The 22,086-nt window shown below is 40.2% G+C and overlaps 1 protein-coding gene and 1 long non-coding RNA gene across 2 annotated transcripts in view; one reads left to right on the top strand and one right to left on the bottom strand.

Annotated features, from left to right (window-relative positions):
• Window positions 1-16,226, bottom strand: part of frmpd3 (FERM and PDZ domain containing 3) — a 93,079-nt gene extending 76,853 nt beyond the window's left edge. Inside the window, exon 1 of the mRNA XM_061686160.1 lies at window positions 15,810-16,226. The gene's annotated coding sequence lies outside the window, so the exon portion shown is untranslated. The remainder of the gene's footprint in view (window positions 1-15,809) is intronic.
• On the top strand, window positions 13,445-19,302 carry LOC133407863 (uncharacterized). The gene is made up of 3 exons (XR_009769223.1): window positions 13,445-13,878; window positions 14,439-14,607; window positions 15,828-19,302. It is a non-coding gene; the product is annotated as an uncharacterized LOC133407863 (long non-coding RNA).
• The last annotated feature ends 2,784 nt before the right edge of the window (window positions 19,303-22,086 follow it).

A 22,086-nucleotide genomic window follows, 5' to 3' on the forward strand; every position in this document is an offset into this window, starting at 1 on the left:
AAAAAGAGCTGTTGGAGCAGAGGGGGATCTTTTTTTTCAAAATCTACCCAGCTGTCATCATCCGTGCATTCTTGTTCACAAAGGAAGTCAATCCTTGACAATGTGTAGCCCACAAAGACTTGGTGACATAAAGTGCTGTTCTGCTGGTGCTGCTGCAGGCCCCGATGCTGATTTTAAAGTCAGACACACTGTTCATGGAAGCTGGTGTGAGTCAATTTAACTGGGATTCACCCATGTCAGAAATAGAGGTGAAACCATGATAATTTTGGACTCAAAGGTAACCGTTTGTTCCCATGCTTCACAAGTGTCAAATGAACACGAGACAGTTTTCTGTAATAGACTTAACCTTTAAAGTGCTAAATTTATCAAAATACAGATTTTGTTTTTCTTCTTCTCCACATGTGCACATGCAGATTAATATATCCAGCGTACAATTAAAGAGGTCAGATGAAGCGCAAAGATGACAAATTCTGTGATGACTCATAACAAAATAAACCCCATAGCAATGGACAAATAGTGCCAGAAAAACAATGGAAGTTTATCCATGCATAGCAATTCAATTGGTTATGAATTGAAACTAATCCCAAATGGGTAACCTTGACATTTAACTTGGAATTTAGCTTTTGCAACCAAGAAGACTTTCACATTAAACAGTTGAAACGCATGATGCAGTAGGCTTTTTGAATGAGTGAGTTAGAAAAAAAATAGACCAGTATTGGCCTCGTATTCATTAAATTATTATTCTTTTTTTTTTTTAACCCTTTACAGCCACTTTGCTTTTTTTTTTTTTGCAATAATAGAGAGTAGAAGAGCACATATTATTTATGACATGATGTGCATAACACTGTATATTTGTATACCCACTAGACAAATAATTCATTCATTATCTTCCTTTAAAAATGTTCAACGACCTCCACCCCAGCCAAAATATAGTTCCTTTGGTGCTTGCCCCTCCCCCCACACTACACGAGTGCTTACCAGTGCATAGTGGCGCGATACATCTTGATTTGAAGACACACAATACCATCATTTGATGTTTTAAACCTCATATGGCAACATTTCCAGAGCTGTTCAAGGTTATGTTCACATTTTGTGCATTAAGGATTCAAGTCAGAAGCAAGGTACCCTTCACAAAATAATAGTACGTGTTGATAATGCGAGAAATGCTTGGTGAAGGGAATAAGAAACAAACAGGTATGACAGTAAAATATTCTCTTACCAAATAAACAGCAAGTCAGTATGTTCAGATAGGAGTTGAATTACAGAGTAAGACAACAGGATGAGGCTTTGCACACTGTTTGACATGTCAGCAAGCTGTACTGTAGTGAATATTTAAATGACTAAAATGTGGAGAGACTCAGTTTAATCATCAGCCATCCGTTGCATTCACATAAATGTAAATATGGTTTCAAAGGCCTATTCATGAATAATATCCATGCTGGTGAGACTCACAGACTAATTTGGCTTCATGCTCCAGCAAAATCCAATATCGACTCAATATCAATTCTACTGTGTGGAAAAAAGGGACCGAAATCCACGTCTCAGCAGCTGTGATCGTACAACACTGCTGGATCAAACCACTTATGCTGAAACTGTTAATGTGTTACTTCATCAAACTCCCAAAACTGATTACAGTTTATTGTTTCAAATCGAAACTTGGTGTGCATAAAATCCCAACTGGCACTTGCATGGAAATATTCTGAATTTCATCAGCAAATGTATTATTCATGTTCCATTTTCTGTGTATTTAGTTGTTTTGTCAGCCTAAGTCCATAACTCCATTACACACTGTTCCTTTCCAAAGATAACTGCTCAGTTTTTACTAAATGACCCAATGACGGGCACTTTACACACTAATATACATGTATGTATGTAATGTAATGTAATGTAAATAAGGTACTCAAAATACAACAAACAATATTAGAAACAGCTTTCATGCAAAGTAGTTCCACATCACTGCAAACTTCCTCCACAATTATAAGCATATTATGAAATTAATACCTCTGACCATGTCAATCAAAACAGATCATTATGAGAAGGGTTTATATTAGACTTTATGGTAAAATGCATCAATAATTGAACATTAAAAATGCATTTACTTGCTAACTATCAACTCAAAATAAACCTCATATTTTCGGCTGCAGCGAGTTGCTTGCATGATTTTGTTTGGCAGTTTTTTACGCCTGTGTAAATTTGAAATGCATTAATAAAATTTTTGTATATGCAAATAAAATGAGGTTTCCTTATTTTACCAAAACTAATGACAGTTTATTGTTTCAAATCAAAGCTGGAGGTGCACAAATCCCAGCAGGCTCGCTCTCTCGTCTTATTCGGACTTGACTTTCACGAGTAAGTGCATTATTCATGTTTCCTGTTTGTTGAGCTTTGTGCTGCTGTCAGTGTGTTTTGTCAGGAAGTTATACATGCTGATAGAATTTTCCCACAGGGAATGACTGGCCATTAGCTAAGGATTTTTCTGAATCCAGATTTTTTTTTTTTTCCCGCGCCTTTGAGACCAGACATTGAAACAAAGTATGCACAATTTATCACCTCAGCCCTTGCAGATGAGAAATGAGAATTTATTTTGATCCTCGTTGTTGAGATTACAAGCAAACATGCAATTTACAGATCCAGGTATTGTGTTCCAGATAGATGTTTAAATGGGGGTTTTGTTATATCCTTGCTCAATCAGCTAGCCTACATATTGTATCTCTGTGAGGAAGCTTCTGAAATCAGAAGAACCCCTTGGTGACTTTTAATCATGGCTACACTCTTGTTGCGGGTGGTCTAAGTGCACTTCATTACGGCCCTTCTCCAGAAAATTCACTCCACAGCCACTGGAGACCGGGCGGCCCACATTATGGGTGCACACCATTAATTAACCACTGGGGAGCGTCATCTCATCAGTTATACACCCTCACATGTCGACGATATCTATGCCAGATCCCCTTTCATACATCACACTAAAAGATATCCGTCTAATGTTAGGAGGGGAAAAACATTTCAGAAGGAATAAACCTAAATTCTGCCCGTGTCACTGAAGTTCCATCAATTCAGTTCCTAAATTTGCAATAATAATTTTCAAGAAAATGAAAATGAAAATGTCAGTGCACAATTCTAAAATCAATCCAGTGCAGCTTTTGTTCCTCTCACAGGGGCTTTAGCTGTTTCTCATATTTCCCGATAGTCACCTGAGCTTTAGCGCCCTCGTTTGGTGAGCGCTGTAAATCCAGTGCAGTGGGTGGGGCAACTGTGCACCAGGGGCGGGTTAACTCGGTGTTGGTATTTGCATAGACCAGTGCAGCCCTGCGGATCTGAGAATGGGCGAGCTGCGCCGCTGTCGGGTGCGAATGACGTGAGCTGTAAACTCACCCGACAAAGCGGCTCCCCTCACTCCCTTTAAATGTGGCGCAATGACAGTCTCCGTATAGACATCTTGGTGTGGAGAGGATGTTGTGTAATCGCAGCGATCTGTGCGTGAGTGAAGCATTGTCACTGCTCTTAGCCTGTGTGGGAACAGACAATGTGAATGAGCTTGTGATACCTACAGCGACTTAAGTATGTCCGCGAACCTCGGTATCTGTCTGCTTGTGCCCCGATCAAATTCACCAAAATCGCGTTAGACCAGCAGTCTAGCCTTCGCCGGCAGTTAGACATGGTCTTAGCAGGCGTAAGTTTAGACTTTCTAGCACCAAATTGTTACTTCACCGGGCACAGAGTCATCTGCCAAATTGGCAAACACACACAATGAGCCGTGCGCTCGCACGAACATCCGGATCTGCCAGCATTTGTGCCCCGCCGCAGGTTTTCTGTCTACGGAAATAGAGCCCTTTAAGTACACAGTCTCTCAATTAGTTGTTCTCCAACAAATACATGCTTCTCCCAAAATAGAACCAAAAACAACAGGTAGTGCCACTAACTCTATCATATCTAGGTGGAAGAGATCTGTTCATTACACTGCACCCTGAGCTGTTAGTGTTTCCGTCCAATGTCGAATGAATAGTTAAAGACCTTGAAAAGTGAAATTATAGATTTGTTTCTAAATACATTATTCATGTTTGAAGATACAGTAGTCGCCGTCCCCCCCACTATATAAAAACTTGAGCACATTCGTTCGCATCATTTCTTCTATCCATCCATTTTCTGTACCTCTTATCCTCAGTGTTGCGTGCGTGCTGGAATCTATCCCAGATAACTTTGGGCGAGAGGCGAGGTACACCTTGAACTGGTCGCCAGCCAATCGCAAGTCACAAACAACCATTCACACTCACAAGCAATTAAATTAACCAACCATGCATGTTTTTGGGACGTGGGAGAGAACATGCAAACTCCACACTGGCAAGGCCGTATTTGAACCCTGGTCCTCAGAACTATGAGGCAGCTGTGCTAACCAGTCGTGCACCGTGCAGCCCCGCATCAATTTGTATCCGGCGTAATTGCAAATTGCTTAGGCCCATTTCTACCACTAGACCATGACGTTAGCTAGCTAACTATGCCTACGCCCTGAAAATGCATCGGCTCTGAATGCCACAATTTACAGAACAGCTCGCTGTCGTTATTTAAATTCCCAAGCGAGGAGGTGATGCTGTGGACAAACCCACTCGCGGGCTAGCTGGTGACTAGCACCTCTCGACCCAGTGGGATATATTCCAGCCACCGGTGGCTTTAAGCAGATACATATTATCAAACAAGTAAGGATGAGTAGGCATAAGTAAGTTGCTTATGAAGAAGTATATATTTTTCAACTGGGCGAGGTCTCACTCATTCGGTGGACATGCTTACAGCGTTCGAAGGTGGAGGCAATAGCTTGATTTTTTTATTTTTATTTTTTCACGATTTTTGAGTACTTTTTTATGGTCATTAAAACACTTCTCTGTGATGTGTCAAATTTGGAACACATTTTCAGGGGCTTTACAGGGAATTTAATATATAAAAATACTTTGCGCTCGCAATCAATTACATTGTTTATAATTATACTTACAGTATATAGTATAGTAGCTGGGCCATGATATAGACATTTTTCAGCCTTTTGGACTCAGAAGCCATGTTTGGAATTGATAAGGTTGTATAATATTTGCACACCTAGCATTAGCTGTTGCATCTGTTGCAATTTCCATCGGCAAGTTTCTTGTGTTGTGTTTGATGTACCATCCTAGATACCTCAAGGGGTCAGTGAAGCCTGTAATATTTATTTATTCAGTATAGCAATTAGAAGTCCTGCATGATGCCTTTCTTGTACATCAGCTGTACATTCATGACAGCTTGTGGTTCTTTGCGCACCTTCTGAGGGATCACAGACCTCTATTGATGAGCTTATACTTCTGCCCTCAATGCATTGAAATCCCACCAGGGTCCTTTAATCTTTTAATTATGTCATGCACTATGGAGGGTGAAATATGTAAATCCCTTCCCGTCTGCCTTTTTCTCATTTCCATTACTTTAAATTGTAGGTTTCTTGGCTTGAAGCATATGAGCGACAGTAAATATAAGTTATTCTCTTGCAATTAAATTAAAATGACATTTAGCATGTCCTACCCAACGTTGTTTGTATTCTTCAGGCTTTGCAATTGCATCAAATGCTTTTCTTACCCACAAGAGAGTACTGTGCTGTGTAAATGAACCCTGCATTGTTTACAGCCGCATCTCTATCTTCCCTGCCTTTTCTTGCATGTCAATACATTTCTTGAATCATCTCATACACCATAGATCACTGGAAGTGTGAGACACTATAGGCAGCATCCCTATTGTATATTTAGCTCGCACCAACACATGCACCCGTTTGTGAGTCAAGCCAAATGGATCTGCTACAAATGCAAATGTACTGTAAGTGTGTGGCAATGAAATCATACAATATGAGGACAGAGTAGAAAAAGGCATGTCGGGATGATGGAAAAAAAAAAAAAAGGACGAGTATTTTCAGTATGTTTATGAATAAGAGGCTGCAAACAATTCATTAGATTTTGGACTGATACAGTATAGTACCGTGCAATTCTATGCCACTGCTAACTATATTCACCTATTGTTAAATTCCTACATCTCCGAATGTAATACCTGGTCAGTTTATGCAGTGTGTTATGCTGGTCGTCATATCAGCGTCAGCAGTCGTAATCTATTCATTTATGGAAATATAGGGTTATGTATTCATATCAGTTACCAGTTCATTCAGTAAGACTACTATATCAAGACTAAAATGGCTACATGTCAAATCTTCCGTGGCTCAATCGAACCTTTACATCAAGTCTGACAGGAAACAATACAAATGTATGTTAGTGTGATTTGTTTCAACTCCACCTATAAACACAAGCACGTAATACGTAAGAACATGACAGGATATGTGACAGTGACGCTTTCACATACTGTAGGGATCATCTCCGCTGCGTAATTTAGTGCAATTGCATTCTCACAGTGCATCACTGGCATTGTGTATAATGATACTGTTCAGTTTTTATTCTTTTACAAGCTTTGTCACACTATGGTCAGACTTTTTATTTCCCAAAATGATTTCATGACAATGCCATGTTTTGATGATGACATTCACAAATTGGACTCTGCACATTTGCTGTTGTCATTATCATAGTCACTGAAAAAGTAAATTTCACTTCACAATTGAGCTTTCTTTCATGAACGTACATGGTATAATTATCTTTATTGTCAGTAACATGGATTTTCACTATAATAAAGTTTAACCTAATGCATATGGTTTCCTGAAAAAAATATTTTGTATTTTGTCGTTTTCTTTGTGAGCACAATTAATTTGTTAAGGGTGTGGTTTATCAAATTACAGTAAGGTTGCAAAATTTCAGTTTGGGGTCTCGGAAAAAGAGAGGGAGGTGACTGCCAAGGTACCACCAACTGCTTTGGGGCTTTCAAATGGAGTGTAGAGTACTATACTTGTATAAGTATGCATGTTGATTGTGAGTGTGTATTTATGGACTACATTTGTGTGTGTAAAAACAAAAAACTATGGCAACGTGTACATTGAATGACCCCTCAAAGGACAATAAAGAATTGCCCATAATAGACTTGAAGGTTGTATAGATTGTGTTCATTACAAATCATGCATACCAAGAGTAACAACAGCAGAGGACTCTTGTGACCTTGCATTCCCAAACCTCATCTCTCTTGATGATGATGATGATGATGATGATTACAGGGAGAGACAGAAGAATGCATAATATATGCACACTGCTGTAGATAGAAGGTGGAGGCAATAACAACGATTATGTTGAAGATGCTGACGATGATGGATGCAGAGTTAAGAGCACAGGTGGTAGTTTGTTTAAAAGGTATGGACAAATATAAGGCACCCCTTTATCACTTTGGATAACACTAAAATTCCGTTTCACATTACATATTCTATATTCACTTCTGGCTTTAACATTAGTATTTTTTCAAAGGTACAATGTTTGATATTGTAATGGATATCTTTGCTTTTCTTCTTTTCTTTGTTTCTCTTTGTCTCGGCCTCAGTACATCAGTTAAATGCTAATGTGGACAAGGTATGATTACTGCAGTTGCTGCGCTGTAGTTTTTGCAAACAATGATGAGTATTGTTACAAAAACAAGACTAATATTTTTTTGCAAATAACATATTTATCTATTAGATTGTCCATATTGACATACAACAAATGTAAGGCTGCAAAAGGAAAGATTTAATTGAGATCTGAACACTACAGTATATAATGTACTGTAAATGAAAATGTAAATGTAGTGGACACCAAATAAGATGCTGCATTAATAGATAATGCTGGTTTACTGTCTTATATCCAGCTTCATCTTGGTTTGAAACTGGAAACAATTGCATATTTTTTTAGCATCTATGTATTAACTGTCATAGCCACATGGTTGATTGCAGTTTGATGTCATGCCAGACTGTAGGTTTTTTTAAAAATGTTCTTTGTATTTTTAACAGACGGTACAGAAGCTGGCTCGGGGAATTTGGAACATCATCGCTCTGACAGGGAAGGAGCCCTAGCCGGTGTGCGAGGTTGACAGGTTATGACTGGATAAAATCGAGCTCGCCATAACACAGCTTGAGCTCTGGTAGCAGTCCTCTTGAGAGGGTTTGGACTCTCCTCCCGCTCTGGAGTTGCCCACGGTGAAAGGCGCTGAGCAGGTGTGGGCATACCGATTGCCCCTTGGCTTGTTGATGGCACGTTGGGGTTCACGCAGGAGGACGAGAGGGTAACCTCCCTCTACCTTTGGGTGGGGCGGACAGGTTATGATTGTTGTTTGTGCCTAGCTCAGAGTCCTCCCCCCTTTTAGTCCTCGGAGAGGGTGCTGGGGAGTGCTCTTGCTATCTTTACCCTTACATTCTTCTGAAGTAACCTCACATTCTTAATTTCAATTTTACTAAACAAATAATTATACAACTGGAGTGTCATGTGAGGATAATGCCTTCAATTAACAGCGAAAAAAATCCCAATAATAATGATTCGGAATCAGTGTATCATTTGTTTTTTCCATTTTCAGTTGGCAATGAAAAAAAAAAAAAGTGACGGTTTATTTTGTTATTGCTTTTTTTTTTATGTAACACATATAATAAGACCTGCCTTATCATTCATATTTAAATTTTAGGTGCACATTAAAAATACAAAATGAAAAAAAAAAATTATTGAAATATTTATACAGTAAAATCAATCAATATGGTTAATGGATCATTGGATCATGACTCCGGTTTCCTGCCACATCCCCAAAAACATGCATGATAGGTTAATTGAAGACTCTAAATTGCCCGTAGGTGCGAATGGTTGTTTATATGTGCCCTGGGATTGGCTGACAACCACTTCAGGGTGTATCTCGCCTCTTGCCCAAAGATAGGGATAGGCTCCAGCGCGCCTTCAGCGACCCTAGTGAGGGTAAGCAGTGTGGAAAATGAATGAATGGATCATTTGATGGATCGTGGTCATGGTCCAGACAGATTGTTTACTAATGCTCGTTACCAAACTCACATTAACATGACCAATTAACCAAAACCAAAAGAGAGAGTCTTTAAAGCTCCCCATATTTTGACCATTTAGACCTCCATAGAGTGACTGTCTAACATGGACTAATATATATATATGTGTGTGTCAATTTCACTTCAAAAAACACCTTGGTTTTGTCATACGAGTGTCCAGAAAAGGCCCCTCTGACAGCTACTTACTGTGTGTTTGACCCAGGTTTGATCCGCTTTGTCCATATTTGGCTAAGACCGCCCCCTCTCATCTGATTGGTTGCCTCCCTGTAGAAGCCCCATTTATGAGAGCACACGTTGACAGCGCTGGCTCGGGAGCGGAGAAGTATGAGATCTTGGCTAGTGATCGCCTCGAGAAATTCTAATGACTGATTTCAGGCGCCTCGGCAGAAAAACGCCTGAAACTATTTTATTTTTTGTTTTTGTTTTTGGATTTTAATTCATTTTTCACGTTTACTGAGGCACCATAGAGACAATATTACATCCCAAATACTAGAACAAGTTGGTTTGGTAAAATATGGCACCTTTAATTTCGTAGTTTTAATCTGAGCCTAAAAATTTAATTGTGAAATTTTTGATTTTCATCTGCTTATTGAAAATAGAAAGAAGGAACGATGCACAGATTTGGCTTAGCATTCTTTTGATAATGATTTTGGCAGCTAAGAAATGCATATCATTAATTGCCAATGTGTGAAGGCTGCATCTTCAAACATGACTAAGACTTAGAAACAACACACACAGAAAGGTGGTGGAAAATGGAAAGGGCATGAAAGTAAGTGAATTCCATTAAATTATTTTAAAATGCAGTATTAAGTAAATGTGAGGAAATGCTTCTGAATACTGCCCTCATCTCGTTGGCGAATTAACTGAAATATTTGGTTCATTCTTGATTTCTGCATGTGAAATGCAGTCTGTCAGACCTCTTTGATGTTTCAGCACGGTCTACCTGACTTAGCTACTCATTTATCTTACAGGAAAAAAACATTCCTGCACCAGCGACTCCTCCTTGAGCTGTTTTTTCCCAAGTGTCCTTTCTTGAAAAATGTGTGTTTTTCTCTTTATTGCACACAAACCTATGGTACGTTCGAAGTCCTTGTTTTCTTCTGTTGACAAATGAAACGGGCTGCCAAGCGAGGCTAATGTCATAAGAGAGCAAGAGAGCCTGCGGAAAACACTGCAGTCATCTGTTTCCTACATGGTTGCAGACACATAGGTGGGCTTTTTATGATGTTCTAAAATACGGTGCTTGTGGTGGTTATTATACTACAGTGACAAAGAAGACAACACGAACCCACCACCATGGAAGTAATGCATTTCCTGGATGTTTAGGCATCTTCAGTCTGCAAATAGTACATGCACATTTGTAGGCATCTTTAATTGCCATTTGCCAATGTTACCTTGTTGTGTATTAGTGTCAGCAGATTATGCCACAGAGCAGCAGTGTTACTATATGCCTGACTGCAAGGAAACAGAAGAAAACACAGTTTTGTTTCCTTCCCTTGTTGTTTAGCAATACGGTAACAACATCTGTACAAACAAGCAAGGCAGCATGATGTTAAAGATTCTGTGTGTTCCTCGATATGTGTAAAAAGGGGCCAGTGAGGCAGCAAGTGTGTCATAGTTAAATGTGTCTTGCAGGGTTGTGTAATAAGCAATGTTTTATTTTTGTTTCAAGTGTTTTTCTGCTCTCATTCCCAGCTGATAGTTTGGGATGCTGGCCAAGATAGGTAAGGGCTCCAACACTACGCTGCAGAGAACAAGTGTGAATATGTGCTGGCAATAGAGACAGATTAATATGCATATTTATAAACCTAGTAAAACAGACACTTTTCTGTACTGTCATATACTATATATCATACTATTGTGGGGTGGCACCCATCTTCACCACAATGGTTGCAGCAGTAAAGCCAATCTCCCTCTTCATTGAGGACTCTACTCACTATTGACACTTCTATTGCCAAAAGCAGGTGCTACTTCTTGTACCTGGTTCGTCAGGATGTGTCAGAAAAAGGTTCCAGGACTAACCCCACAAAATATATTTCAAATGCAAACTACTCCCTCCTCTGCCAAACCTTCATGGACTCCTGGAAGGATTCTTTTTCAACAGACCCCTTGAGCTTGGGAAAGAGGGGGGGGGGGGGAAAATCACACAGTGCCATGTCGAGTGAGTGGAGAGGTTGCTCCAGCACATCGATAGTCTTCTCAGTCAGGAAGTGTCAGATGCTCAGGGCATTGTGAGCAGGCACGTCATCATGATGAAGCAGCCGCGAGTTGTCTCTCCTCGCCCACTGAACAAAGCAAATGCAGCACGGTCTCTTTCTAGATGTGCTGTTTGATCGTCTGGCCCACATTGAACGTCATAAGTTGTAGTTTTTAGTTTGGGTTTGAAATGCTGTATATCTTCTGTGACACCAGTCCTGGAGCTTTTCTCATACTCCAGAGTCCCTTTCATTCAGGTACAACACTGTGTTGGTGTCTTGATCAGACTGTTCAATGTGATGTATTTTTTCATTGCACTATTTTGTAGTTGATAATTGACCAACCCAACCGATGCGAGTTGAGGCGAGCCGATACTGTGCAGTGCAAATGTCACGAGACGTCAAAACTGATCAATCCATCCATCTATCAAACAAACTGCTTTTGTATTTATTGTAACCATGAGAGTACATGTCTAGTGAGGTATGCTGAGATCTTTTAAAATGATTGCGATGACTGACTACCAGTAATGTTCAATCCAATAGCACATGGTAGCTGAGGTAAATAAATAAATAGAACAGCATTCTACTGATTGCTATATTCCACCTACTTTGATGTAAGGCCATCATTGACTGGCATGGTGTTTTCTAGTTTTTGGTGTCAATTTTTCTCCATTTTGTGACATGAAGAAATGCTGCTACTGACAGCAATTAAAGATGAGTGACAGAAAGAAAGTGAAGCAGAGACTGTGTGTAACTGTGTTATTTTGAAGAGGAGAAGAATAAACAATGAATGAAAAATCATCGTGACAGGGAAACCGAGACATACTGTCCAGTAAAGAAACAGACTTGAACCATACCTGTTAAGCGTCATGTTAGCAGGGATGGTTAGACGTAAGATGACAGCTTCTGCACTAATAGGGGACAAAATATTTTTTTATGAAAGAAAAACCTGCTGTGTGACCTATTGCTGACAAGGGGGAGGTAATATCATGAGCTAAACTTATTGTGTCGACTTGCTATCATTACACACATCCGGAATGGATGAGACACAATAAGATCAGTCACCTAGTAAGCCAGTAGTATTCGAAAAGTCATAAATCTGGGAGGACTACGAAATACGGTTCCTTTCAGTATTTTTCCCAAATGCCGCATGTAATGTAGTAATCACTTGCTTGGAAAGTTGCCCTTTGGATTCATTTCTCAGTTCAACTATTATGCTGTACAATACTGTGCCACCATCTGATTTGTTTTAGGAGTACAGCACAGACCACTGCCAGGGCCAAACTCTTAACAAAAGTTAAAATACATTTGTGTTTTGTCATGAGCCATAGTCATTCAAACAAAAAGCGAGTGGTGGCCGAAGACTTTTGCACAATACTATACAGTATTCAATCTCAGAAAACCTTTTTTTTTTTTTTTAATTTATTATTATTTTTTTTTAAATTGAGTCAGCCTAACTGCCTCCATTGAGCTGCTCCCAATGGCCATAATTTCAGTGGTGGGACTGGGTCTGTCTTACTTACTGTTCATCAATTATCATAACAGAAGGTATGCACCATTTAGCTTCCAGGTCGCCGCTCTTTACCACATTATATTTAGACATCGAATGGCATGACAATCATGAAAATGAAATGCCTTTTCCTCCCCAAATTTGACAATAAGCATTGTTTTGAAAACTGGATGAACATTTGTAGCAAGGCTGGAGATAAAGATCTTTGCATAGTTTAAAAACCTTTTGTGCATTTGTATGCACCCTGAGACTCATACTTAAGAATTACGTAACACTTTATTTGTGAGAGTAAAATAATATGTGCTGTTTCTCATTTAAATGCCCTCTTGTGAATGTTTAATTGTTATTGAAGGCCAAGAGGCCGTAGACTGTTTCATAATATGTTTCTCGATGCTTCTAGTGTCCATCACACCGTTACATGTCCAAGCTTTTTACATGGCTCTGCAGTGGCTCTGTTCATTGATTCCTTCATTTTCATGTAATTTTTTTTTCATTTTTATTTTAGTAACCATATAAACGTTGATACTGATATATAGAGCATTTGATCCATGCCTCTGTAGCAGTGATCCCCAACCACCGGTCCGCGTACCGGTACCAGGCCGTGAGGCATTTGTTACCGGGCCGCAGAGAAAGAATGACTAATTTATATAATTTCTGTTGTATTGCAATTCGCGTGTCAATGTGTTTTATTTTGAAAATGGACCGGATCTTCTGCGCCGCAACAGCTGCGTCTCAATTGACACGTCAAGACTGCACAGAACGCTTCCGTTTCCGGTCCCAGCCGGCTCGAACGCTTCTGTTTCCGTCCGAGCGGGCTGGCTAACGGCGGCAGAGCTCAAATGAATATATGGCTGAATGGCGAAGGAGGCTGTGACAAAGGAACCGTAGGAACTTTAAACATCTACAAAGTTTTTGGTTTTTTTGTTAACACATGATGTCATCACAGAGCCACCAGAGATTATAATATTCAATGTTTAGGCTTTGTTTGTGTTTACATCTATCATATCATATTTGCATAAATAAATGATATACATGCATTTAACTTTTGTCCTGGCATAAAGAACGCAACATTTTAGTTCACTTCAAACATTCATGTAATCAAACCGTAGCCGTCCTCGTTAGCGTAGCATACACAGGAAGTCAGCTATTCTGTTTTCTGGGTTTGATCACATGATGTTCCGCATATAGCGGATTGCCACTTGTTACATGAAGAGGTAATTGTTTTATTGTTTCACAGTGATTTATGACTTATTACACTTAATGTTAAAATATTACATGAGCATTAAGGCAACCCTGCAATGCAACTTTTGTGATACCATCCTAATTCATCAAGTTGAGAGAGTTTTATTCAATATCGACTCATCGTTATTGCTCTGCACAATGCTTAGATCAACTCCAGTTGATCAGTTCGGTCTTTCATGATGGCAAAAGATGACTTCATATCCTGCTCAGTTCTATTTGTTGTTGTTTTATGTTTAACTTTTAACCACCTGCCCTCTACATAACATCAACACGTGTTCTCAACACATTTTGATGTTAAGCCATGTCATTAAATGAGCGGTTCCTGTTTGTGCATTTTGGCACGTTTGGCTATCGCTCCATATTGTACTGCAAAGCTGGCACACCATAACAGCGGTTTGTGCTTCTCTAATGTACACTAACAAAGCTGTGATCCATCGTCCCTTCATCTTTTGAAGTTCGATTCAACTGCTCAGTCACGAGCCGAAAACGATTCATTGACTGAATGGTTGTGACTGCGTCTGCCTGTGTCCAGTGTCTGCATAACTCGCTCCGGCATATGATGAGATCAGAGGAGCCTGGTCATCTAAGTAATGGCTTTCCTTCGGTTGATTCCTCCTGGGTCCACGGCCCTGCATGCAGTGATGTATGCTCCACGCAACACCACTGGACAGCTCATCTCTCTCAGCCACAGGCACCACTGAGTAAGCACATCCACCCCGAGCCAATCTCTGAAATGCACTTTGGGTCTGTTGTTGCTGCCTATGTCTTCCTCTACATCTACTGAAAATGAAAAGCACAGTAACCATTTTACCCTCATGTAATGAGCCCAAGTTGATTAGAGGAGAATTTGGTGGTAAGGCCTCTGGCCTTTTCTTTATCTTACGGCAAGAGTCACATATAAGTTACTTTATTAATATGACCACTCACACATTGGCAGTAATAAATACTGTCTATGTGACAATTCACCACTCACACCTATGGACACCTTTTTGAAGCGGTCCATACTTTCATTTAAAACCTGGCCAAATAGTGAGTGTTGAACACATTACTTAACTATTGACACTATCCGACTAATCGCAATAAATATTAAACTATTGTGTGCAATACAGGACAGTGGGCAAGTTTTTCTTTTTAGCACTGTGAACTTGGGCTTGGGCTGTTGTTGTGTAATAGACTGCTTATAGCTTACCGTGTTGGTTAGCTGTCCGTTAGTTTCTAAGGATTTTATTTTATTTTTTGTCAGAGTTGTCTTTAGTATAATCTGTTATGCTTAGTAAGAGTTTCTATTTTAATTTAGTATATTAGTTAGATTGTCTATTTGGGTAATCTGTTGTGTTTCGTTAGATATCTATATTTTTACTATCGGATCACAATCCTAGTTATTTTATTTTATACATAGGCCTCTTTTTGGTCTAAATCATATGTGCTGGTATGACAATAAAGTTCCTTGAATTCTTGAGTCATTAATACTGGACTAAAATTCAAAATGAAACTCACCAAAGCCAAAAGCCCCCCACCGCGACCCCCAAACAGTAGTATCCCAGAGGATATGACTCACATAAATTACATGAAATGCCAGAGACATTCACATTCCCTTTTCTCCCTCCCCGTTGCACCTCCCTCATGCAACCCTTCTATCCCCACTGGCTATCCTCAGACGTGTGATGGATATCGGACCACCACCTCCAGGAGACATCTTCTATTAGCATGCTGCCACAGTCCTCACACAGACACACACACATTTGCTCTCTAATCAGTGACAGCGCAACAATATGGTAGCAGAACAGGACACACAGACAGATAACGGCAAAAACCTTCAGCAAATATTGAAAGATCGCACAGATGAATATAATTAAGTAAGCTGAGTTGTCGCAGATGAATATGCATGAGGTTGTTATCTCACCTGTGTGTCTCTCTGTAGAGGTCCTTTGGTCCAGTGTGGTTACTGTCAACCCTCGCTCTATACAGCCATGCCCTCCTACATGGGCATGTATGCGCCACACAGGTCAGCGATGTGCTGTCCAGCAGAACTCGGGTGAAGGATCAGGCTGTCCTCCTAGGTGGCTGCCCGGCAGAACACATCATCTTGTGCTTCCTGCTCTCCAGGGTCATTCCAGCCAGCCCTTCAGCAGCCGCAACACCAGGCAGCGCTCAAGGTGGGTGGAGGGGTGAGCAATGGGAGGCGCTTAGAGGACTGAAACGGATGTGGAGCTGCGAGTGGAACACCTCCTCTTACTACAGCTCAGCAAGCAGCTGCTGGACATGATGCCTCTTTCCGTTGTCCATCTATCCTCCTTCCCGGTGCGTGTGTCTTGCGTGTCAGTCCACTTGTGTGTGGGGAAAAAAAGTCCCTCCTCTTCAGTGATGATGCTGCCTGCTGCTGCTGGTGGCTCCGGGATGCTGAGGCAATTTGAATGAGAAAAAGACACAGACATAGCGAGAGAGTGAGAGAGCACCAGAAAGAGAGAGAGAGCAGGAGCGTAGAGGTAAAGCGGAAGGAGGGAGCAAGGGTTTAAGAGCAAAAAGGCAGGATAAATAAGATATAGAGAAAAGAGAATGATCTGCCCCACCCCGCTCTACCTATCTATACCAATCAGTCAGGCAGTGTCAGAGTTAATGGATCACCAATTCCCATGACAGTGAGTGTGGCACATAACAGCACCATGTGCAGTCACAGTGCACGTTACCTATTTGTACGTTGAATGCAATTCCTTCCATGAGCAATGCATGTGGAAGCGAATACACTTCTGCATTAATACAGTATGTCCTTGTAGCTAAATCACCAGGGGAATGATGTATTTACAGTAACATTAAACCAAAAAGATAAAAGATGATACAGTTAAAGTAGGTCCATCTATTTAGACAATGACTGGTTTTATGATTGCCTTACAGTCGTACCTTGACTCACAAGTTTATTTCTTTTCTTGGAAAAGCAAATCCATCGGCTCATATTTTCGAGTAGAATAGAAAATACTTAATTGTTATTGTATGGTGCAGGGTAAGAATAATCAGATAATAATAATAATGTATACTGGCAGGATCAGGATCACTGGTCATTGCCCATGGCTCGAGAGTTTCTCGATTCTCATGATGGGAGCTTCCCGATGAAAGCAGCTGGCCGGCCGGAGCCAAGCAGCGCAGAGCGGGAAGGAAGACGGAGCTTCGACCACTGCAAACACTTTAGTTGTGATGGGGAAATTGTCTCGGCAAAAATTAACTTTCGATCTCCTTTGTAGTTCTCCACATACGCAGCTTTGACCATAGTGAGCAGCACGCCACAGTGTTGGCTGGAGGAGCTCTCGCTTCGTCTTTAAAAAGTAAAAACATCTGATGCCATTTCTGTGTCAAAAGGTACTAGCACCAATCTATTGAATACAGTTTACCTATTACAAAATCCCTGGTTATCACACATTTAATGACAGAGATAATTTTTCTGTCAGGTGGTGCCCCAGTAGCTTGGAACATATTGACGGTGGAACCTGTTACACCCAACTGACCTTTCCACTGGAAACGTTTAGTATTGCATCTGGTTCCTTTGAATCCCTGAAAATGTAAGAACTCTTGATACAATGGCTGTAAATCGTCATATTTGTGTGACAATGAAGGTCTTCAATTTTATTTCAAATCGGTTGTGGTACTGTATAAAAGCAGAATCACTGTCATTGTCCAAATCCTTCACACCTAACCGTGTGTTGAAGCTAATGCAGACTTCTTTGAGTATTCTGTCTATTCTGCTTATGATCGCATCGATTAAAAAGAGTTGAATGATAGAACTGAAAGGAATGCAGATAAGGCTTCTGAAATGAGAGCTGAGTATGCAGCCACTAATCTCCATCGGATAAAAAGCAAGGACATTTTCAAAGAACAGGAGGAGCATAGAGTACTAAACAACCACTTCATCTTCCTGTTTTGAGGCAAAAGGATAAATAAAGATAAGGCTTCTCCTTGGATTTGCATTCCACTTGGTACTACCCCTTCAGCAAAATGCCTCCCTGACGGACTCTGTCCCATCCAAAATTAAAAGAGCCTTTGGTTTAGTTTCAATTTGGGATTTATGTAGGAAGAGCAGTTCAAGCAGTCGTTAGCCCTGTCAATATGACAAGAGAAGCCCATCGACAGATTCTCAGTCTGTCAACTCTAGACATGCTTTACTTGCAGGAAGCTTGGGCCTACAGGCACGTTTTCTTGCAACATTTGTTGAAGAGACTTGCAGTGGCTTGTGTTCAAGTTCACACCAATTTTGATGCTAAACAACCTGAGTATTCTACCACCTGCTGTTTTACTCAAACGTCCTCTGAAGGATAAAAGCATGATCTTTTGAACCAGTTAATTCCTACCAGGTAAAAGATGCACACTTTTTGGGGAGGAATAAATAAATAGAGGGTCAGGTACTGAGTAAGAATAATTCCAAACTCCCAATGTGTCAAGTCTTAATTGTGTGTTGTAGCCACACTCATTCCAAAAGAGGAACAGGCCTGTGCTGACCTGGTGTCTGCTTTAGATGCTCTGATGTGTTCACCTCGCTGTAATCTGCTGCTCAATCAGGCTTTAGGTGTGAATCAAGGGTGGGACTGATCCCACGGCGCATCACTGTGCAAGGGTAATTATGCATGAGGAAGAAGGTTAGTACAGTGTTGGATGAAGGAATAGACCTGAAATCACCCTGCCTCACCTCTGGGACTGAAATGCACTTGTAGCATCAGGAGATGGGTTGACTGATGGCCACGGACGTAAAAAGCTTTGGAGAATACAACATTTTGGAAAATAAAATAAATAGTGTCATAGTGGAAGAAGCTGTAATGATCATAATTCAGCTTTATATCAGTCACCTTGAGACATTTGCCTTGCAGCCCTTTCCTACTGTCTGGCTTGTGTCACCTGTGGTCCTGGACCAACCCGTGATGGCCTCCCCCTCAGAATGACAATCATGAATGATTATGTCGAGAGACAGATAAGTGATGAGCTAAATAATGTGAAGTAGTCATACACCTTGTCATGTAACCATGATGAAAATAAAAGGTCTGCTGGAAGTGTTTACAGAAAATGGATGGATGTCTTAGAAACTAGAAAAAGTCACTTAAAAGTCTTTACTTCAACTATAGTGTGTGGGGGGGATTCTTCTGTACGGTATATATTTAAGCCTTTTTTTAATAACAAACTACTACGCCTGTTGTTGCTGAAAATATCTGATGATCAAGAAATTAGTCTGCTGAAAAAAACAACAGTGGATTAACTGAGACTCGATAAAGTGCATATTTGTGAAAAGCGTGTTGGATTTTGCCATGCTGGTGCATCCACCTAAAATACATTTGGGCTGAGTAAATTTTAGGAATTCATTAAATTACAATCCCCAATTCCAATAAAATTGAGATGTTGTGTAAAAACAGAATATAATGATTTGCCAATGCTTTTCAACCTATATTGAATTGAATACACTACAAAGACAATATATTTAATGTTCGAACTGATGAACGTTATTGTTATGATTCGTATTATTGTTATTGTTATTCTCTCATTTTGAATTTGATGCCTGCAACACGTTCCCAAAAAATGAGACGGGTAACAAAAGACTGGGAATGTTGAGGAATGCTGGAAACAAAAACCCCCGTTTGGAACATTCCACAGGTGAACACGTTAATTGGAAACAGGTGAGTGTCTACAGCATCAAAATCATTTGGGTGTTACACCGGCATGTAAGTGTATGAGTTGCAGAATTGTGCATAGTGCTTTTATATTCTTTTCTACAAACTAAATAATAGTACGTTAGTGTTCAGAATCCACATTCCTCAACTCAGCTTCTTAATTATCTGACAATGCCTTTGGTGGTTGACAACATAGAGTAGTAAACAAAGGATAACAATGTAGGACATCCAGCATTTTTCTTTTTTGTTGTCTTGGCATGTGGCGATTTCTTTGAAATATATTCCCATTCACATACAGAACTGATGATTCTCTGTCGAATAATAAAATGCTGAGCTCCGCCAGCTCCATCATTTAGGTAGCACTGGAGCCCCAGGTAGTGGTGTGGAGCACTCAGTATGATATATATCAATTCATTTGGAAACCTTTGCAACATTTGACAACAGAGGGTGGGGGAAGGGGGTTGGGGGCAAGCCCAGTGTTAGGGGGGCATTGGCCTATCCCCCCTGAACCACCACTGGTGGAAATGTGTCTTTAGTGATCTTTAGCTTCAGGAATATCGTCTATTTTGAAACGCTCACCACTTTGCTGTAAAGCTGGTCAAGAAACTTGGTTCAACATCACATTTACATTAATTTACCTTCAGGTAACAATATAATGACAGCGTTTGATATTTGGTGAGCAGTATTTCCTGAAGGTTAAATGCCAAGTTGGATCAAGTAGGTGTATACGTGATGATAAAGGAATGTTGTTATAACTTTCATCTTGTCCCATCCCGGGGTGCTATAGTGAGTCACTCCTATTATTTTTTTAGCAGTTTTTATGCCTGGTGTCAATCCTGATGCAACACACCCATTTTAGGACTGCAATGGCTGTGTATTGGGGCACTAGAAAAATGGATGTGCACCTTGTCTGTGAAAATAGAAGAAAGCTTTGGATGTAATATCAGCGCCGCTTTTGAGTGGATGATAAAGATTAGGCAGTGAATCTCAGCTTGTCACGTCGATTATGAGGGAGAAAAATGCCGCACTTGACCAGTGTGTATCCATCCATCCATTTTCACCACCGCTTATCCTGGTTAGGGTCGCAGGGCGCTGGAGCCTATTCCACCTGACTTCGGGCGAAGGGCGGACTACACCCAGAACTGGTCGCCAGTCAGGGCACAGATAGACATGGACAACCACTCATACTCACATTCACACCGTCACTGAGTGGGAATGAACCCATGCTGTCTGCACCGAATTCAGGTGAAAGTACCACTACACCATCAGTGACAAGATCCAGGTGTGTCAAGCTCATTTTTGTCGCTGGCCACATCATACTTATGGAGGGCCATTGTGAATTTGCACCCCTGTAATTTAATTAATGCCTCATTTCACATATAGACAATACATTCATGGATAACTACTTTTGAACTCAAATACCAGTATTAAAAAAAAGTTAAGTTTTTTCTTTTCAATTTATTTTAAAAGTGGGATTGGTAAAAAAAAAAAAAAAAAAAAAAAGTGCGCGCGAAATCTCATCATTCTTAAAAGTGAATAATATTTGGATTTTAGCAAGAAATATGAAGTCAACGCACATAATTTGCCTTTGTGGACCACACAAAATGATGTGGTGGGCCGAATATGAACCCGGGGCCTTTAGTTTGACACCTGAGGTATACACAGAGTATTTATTGCGGTAGGTCTTGGAAAATGTATGTCGTGATTGTGAGAAAGCATGATACAGAACATGGAGTGAATGAGAAATACCTCAGAAAAAGCACCTTCACTCAAGCCCATACGTTGAGTCAGTGTCGCTCATGGCGCGTTTCTTGGTTGCATATTTGTAAATGAATTATTATTTTGCCATCCAAAGCCCTTTCTCAGTCTTGATTTTTGTTATTCTATAGTTTGAGGTGCCACAGCAAAAAAAAAAAAAAACATATAGCATGAAAGTCACTGTTCTGCTTGTTTCGTTTCACCAAAAGCTAATTCTTTTCACTTTTTGGTCAGAAACTGCAGTTTTTTTTCTTGGAACCATCCCATGTTACCCATACATGCTGCTGATTACTAAAGAACTGAAAAAGCTAGAAACAAAAGTTTTTTTCCGGTGAAAGAAGAAAGTCTGCCCTTTCTTTTGGTAGGTTTTGTGTTTATATTGTCACAGAACACAATATTCTGTTCATCTTGAAAGATCAGTCAAAATGCTCTAAAACTGCTGACAATATGAAGAACTCTGCTTTTAAAACAGCTGGCAGTGAATGACTTAATGAGATAAGAATACCAGCCAAAAATTACAGAGCACTGACAACAACAAATATATATGATTTTTACTAACTATTTAGGTGTTTTGGCGTTTCTTGCTGCTTTAAACATGCAAATGATGTTTGTATTTGATTTGTCTGATTAAGACAAGCATACATACATATCAATTGTATCAGCAGTAACCTTGCCAGACAGCACGTAGCAGCAGCTTGAAGGCACTGATTGCGATCATGCCACTTCGAAAGTCTTTGATTCTCAACAGCATGTGGGCTTAACGGCTCGATTAACCCTTGG

This window comes from Phycodurus eques, chromosome 9 (assembly GCF_024500275.1).
Source record: "Phycodurus eques isolate BA_2022a chromosome 9, UOR_Pequ_1.1, whole genome shotgun sequence".
Taxonomy (NCBI): domain Eukaryota; kingdom Metazoa; phylum Chordata; class Actinopteri; order Syngnathiformes; family Syngnathidae; genus Phycodurus; species Phycodurus eques.